The 5040-nt window shown below is 33.0% G+C and overlaps 1 long non-coding RNA gene across 2 annotated transcripts in view; it reads right to left on the bottom strand.

The window, feature by feature from the left end:
• LOC111088316 overlaps positions 1–5040 on the bottom strand; it is a 66324-nt gene that overhangs the window by 39518 nt on the left and 21766 nt on the right. The window lies entirely within an intron of this gene.

Raw genomic sequence — 5040 nt, 5'->3', positions numbered from 1 at the left:
ATTGACCGTCACATTATAACGCCCCCACGGCTGAAAGGGCGAGCATGTTTGGAGAGACGGGATTCGAACCCGCGACCCGCAGATTGCGAGTCGAGTATCCTAACCAGCTGGCTATGCCGGGCCCTAACATTAGGCTACAATAGTTAAAAAGTAGTGTACTTGTTAATCGCCCATAGTTTGTACGGTGCGATAGTGCAAGAAAAAAAGGTTGATATACACATTTAAGGAAGTTAGCAGTGAAGTTGTAAAATTGGTATGTACAATTTGTAGGAGAAATCTGAGGCTGTTTTAAACAGAGTAGAGGTGATGAAAAATGAAAAGGGTAAACTAAGAGAGATGATAGCAGGATTTAAAGAGGACATTTGTCTTTTGTATACGAAGGATAAAGGGGTTAATGATGGCTTTCAGTATGTTGGAAACAGTAGTAGTAGTAGGGTTAATGGTGATAGATTTAATTATAAATAGTGAATCTGATAAAGAACATATTTCAGCATTAGTTTATGTAAATGGTGAACTTGAGGAGGGAAGTATAACAAAAGGGACAGATAGGGATTGGAATGAAAAACATAAGGATGTTATTGATATAAGATAGTGGATAGTCTGTGGGCTAAATAGGGTGAAAAGAGTTGGATTATGCAATCCAGGAGCAGATGTGGAGGATATAACTGACAAATTAAGTGATACAGTAAAGAATATTAGTACTATTTGTAGAGATACAGTCTTTGTAATTCACATAGGGGCTAATGCTGTAGGCAATGGTAGATCAGAGGAGCTAATTGTTAAGTACAAGGCATTAATAAAGGCATTCAAATAAAGGGCTGTAATAACTCAATTCTGTCAGGGATACTGCCAAGATCTAACAGTGGGAGTAAATTTATAAGTAGGTCGCTACATTTATGGGATAAGTTTAATGACAAAAGGAAGCTTTTCGGAATGGATAGCTTACATTTAAACAAGGAAGAGGTTGGCTTGTTTGCAAGAGCTATTAACTTACTGTAAGGGCAATTTTAAACAAGTATTAAGCAGTAGAGAGGGTCATAATAATAAAGAAAAAATAAGATTTAGAAAGATGTATAGCGTGGGAACAAGGTAAAAAAGTGGTAGGTATTATTGTAATACTTGAAGTATAAGAAATAAAATGAATGAGTTTAGACTACTGGTCAGAACACAGAGTTTTGATATAATGGGAATGACTGAAATATGGCTAAATATAGCCATTTAGGATGAAATAAATTTCTTTGAAATGTAGTGTTATAAGTTGTTTAGTAGGGATAGAGTACTAGAAAAAAGAGTGAGAGGAGTGGCTTTATATGCAAAATGTGAGCTATGGGTTGTTCAAGTTGATGATATTAAAGCTAATAGCAATAAGGTTAGATATATTTGGGTTTCTGTTAGTGGCTATAGGGGAGAAGGCTTTTAGTTAAAATTTATTACAGACAACCACACGAAAATGATGAAATTAGTGAAAATTCTACAGGGAGATAATGCATTATATTGTCAATAAGGTTATAATAATCTAACCAAAAACATCTTCATGTGAAAAAAAAAAGATGCAGACAAAAAAAAAAGAATTGAGCATGCGACTTAAATGAATGATTGATAAAAATTTTACAGCAAATATTCATTTATTAGTTAGTCAGGCCGCATTTTTTGTTCAACTTGGGGCATGATGGTGGGTAATCTAGTTTACTTGGCCTAACCAATACTTATGTATATGCACGTCCTTTCACCTTACAGTTTTGCCACTCTAAATCAGCGGTATTTAATCCGAATGACAAAAACTAAACATGGTCCACTTTTATTCTTAAGTAAAGCTGTAGTAAAAATGTTAGACCGCTAGCTTACGTGACTTTTTGCGTAGGCGTACGCAAACATTTTCGTTAAATATTAGCGGTTTTTGTTGAATAACTTTACACATATGGCTTATATTTACACCAAATGAGACTCCTAATTGTAGGTTGAAAACATCTATCAATGCACCAAATGTGAAAAAAATCCATAACATTTAAGTATGTTTTTATATCAAATAAAGTTTCCGTACTTTTGGTGCAAAAAAGGGGAAGAAACTCAATCAAAATTGGAGATGTTATATCTCAAATATTTCTTTATGGATTGCCTTGAAATATGGTATGTGAAGTACGAAGTCGAGCATTTCCAGTGAAAATATGTAATAATTTGGATTAACACAGTCCGAGATACAGAAGGTGAAAAATCGCTAAACTATCACTCTTGTTAACAAAACACAGTGTGTCCTGCAGCAGGTTGTTTTGGCAACACGACACACTACATTGTGTATTGATGAGAGGTTTAATTTCTAGTACATTGATTAGGAAATGTTACAGTCATAAGGGAGGTAAGTTTTTAGAAACTGTTCAGGATGGTTTTCGTTAACAATTGGTTAGGGAACTTCTAGGAACAATGCCATTTTAGATTTATTGTTCACTTCTGATAAAGAAATAATTGATAGAGTAGATGTTGGCGAACATCTGAATGGAAGAGATCTTTGGCCAATTACATTTGATGTTTTTCTGCATATGAATATAAGGAGTAATGCAATTTTGGTTCCAAATTTCATAAAAGCGAATTTTAGAAATGAGACAAAAATTATGCGTTTTCAATTTGGCAACTGAATTAGTTGGAGATTCTGATCAAGTGTGGAAACAAATTTAAAAATAAATTGATATATATATATTCTAGATATTCATATTCCTTATAGACAAAAAAGGGCGGCTGGAAGTAAAAACCTAGGTTGGTTCACAAATAATGCAAAGGATAAAATTAAAGAAAGGCATTATAAATTCACTGCAATGGTAGGAGATTTGAAGGACTGTAGAATATCAAGATAATTGGTCAAACAGGAAATTAAGAAATAAAAAATTATATGAAAAAAAAGTTGATTGAAAATATAAAAATAAATAGTAAGAATTTCTTTAAGTACATTAAGGGTATGCAAAATGTTAGGATGAGAGTAGGACCTTGGAGGGATGATACTGAAAGACTAATATATATGATGATTATGGGATGGCTGTGTTATCAAATTTTACTTTTTCTTCGGTTTTTTACAAATGAAGATTTAAGTAATATTCTTCTACCTGAATAGTTGTTAGATGGAAACGAGGTTGAACAAGATGACTACATCAATTCAGAATTTCTTCAGAGAAAATTGGGAAGTTTAAAGAATGATAAAGTACCTCGACCAGATAATATTCACCCTACAGTTTTCAAAGATAGGAATAACTTTAATAATTTTATGGAAGCCAGATAACATTTACCCCACAGTTTTCAAAGATGGGAATAACTTTAATAAATTTATGGAAGAAAAGGATCTTGGAGTTCTAATTGATCATACAGTTAAATCACGTAAAATGATGTTGCTAGCAGCATGGAAAATATGATTTTAAGTTGTATGAACAGAAATAATGAACATAAATCTAAAGAAGTTATAATCCTTTGTATAGTTCATTGGTTAGGCCACAACTGGAATACTGTGTTCCATTTTAGACTCCTTACCTCAGAGCAAACTATGTACTTAAAGCTAATCTAAAAATTAACCTGGCAGTCTGTATGGTTTAGACATTATCAAGTTGTTTTGCAAGAGAAAAAAAGAAACAAATAACTGACTATTTAAATACTTTAAATGAGAGTATTTAAATTACAGCAGTGATGTGGCTCTACATTTAAAAGGAATTTTATACAATAAGGTACAACGATCTTTTCATGCTAATAACTCAATAATATAAGGTGAGATGGTTTAAAAGATCTTTCTGATTACGTAATGATGAAAGTAGAAAGCTAATTATGTTTTGTCTGATAATTTGTGTGCTCTAATTAGGCCTTGTCTTGTATGTTAAGGATGCACTTTGTCCTTTACAATTTTATAATCCCTCTCAAGACTTTCCTGAAAACGGCAATAGACAGGATACTAACAAAGTAGTATTTAGTGACGGTTTAAAACAAAAGCAACTAATTAATAATTAGACTTAGAGGATTTTATGTGCTGCTAACAATGGCAACGATGAATATCCGATCGCTACAGCTTTACGGTAAAGGGATTTCAATGTCCGCATTCTTTTTAATGGAAATCATGTAATATATTGCGAGACTAGATACGTTGTTGCAAAGTGTACAGATTTCACATTTTTACATGGGATGTTTCGCTAAGTAATGTACAACAAAATCTTTTCCCTTTTCTTTCATTAGAGCTTTTCGTTCCTGATTATTTCAACCCATACGTGAAACTCACCGTTCATAAGAGGAAAACGCTATAGTGTTGCTTATGCCCGCCGAGCAGCCTTAGGCTTGATTTTAAAGATCATTATGAAGAGCATACATCTAAAGACATGCTTTATTTTATAACAAAGAAATAATTCACATTTATGCATGGACGTACATAATAGTTAATTAGCAGTTTAGACACTGAGTCTGGCCATGAGGCGAATTTCATCAAAAATGGAAATACAGATATTTTTCTAACTAACAAAAATATCAAGTTGAAATTAAAAAGATAGTTACTGTAACCCTTTATGGAAGACGAAGGTCAAGGTTATTAATGTCAAATTGTTAGGAGTTTTCTTAGCATTATGTTTTTATAAATACTTTAATCTCTGTGTTTCTCGTTTTCCTTCCATTATGTTGTCGTGTTTGAATTTGAATGTTATAGAAAATCACTGTAATTATAATTTTGTAGATTTTCCTAACGGTTAAAAAGGTGTCTGATCATACGCCATAATAAATATATGAAACTATGGATTGTGTCCTACGATTACTAAGTCATTAAATTCAAAAATTACTTAGAAAGACTTAAGAAAAATAAAAATGAACAAAAACCTCTGAATTTGTGTACATGTTCTTTGAGAAGTTCGTAAAACACCCGTCTTAAATATTTATTTATTTTGTGTAACATTTAGAGTTTCTGTTCGATTGGGACCCGGCATGGCCAGGTGGTTAGGGCGCTCGACTCGCAATCTGAGGGTCGCGGGTTCGAATCCCCGTCACACCAAACATGCTTGCCCTTTCAACTGTGGGGGCGTTATATGTGAC

The sequence above is a fragment of the Limulus polyphemus genome, unplaced genomic scaffold (assembly GCF_000517525.1).
Source record: "Limulus polyphemus unplaced genomic scaffold, Limulus_polyphemus-2.1.2 Scaffold92, whole genome shotgun sequence".
NCBI classification, from domain to species: domain Eukaryota; kingdom Metazoa; phylum Arthropoda; class Merostomata; order Xiphosura; family Limulidae; genus Limulus; species Limulus polyphemus.
The sequence above is the reverse complement of the archived record's forward strand: the minus strand, read 5'-3'. Positions and strand labels throughout refer to the sequence as shown.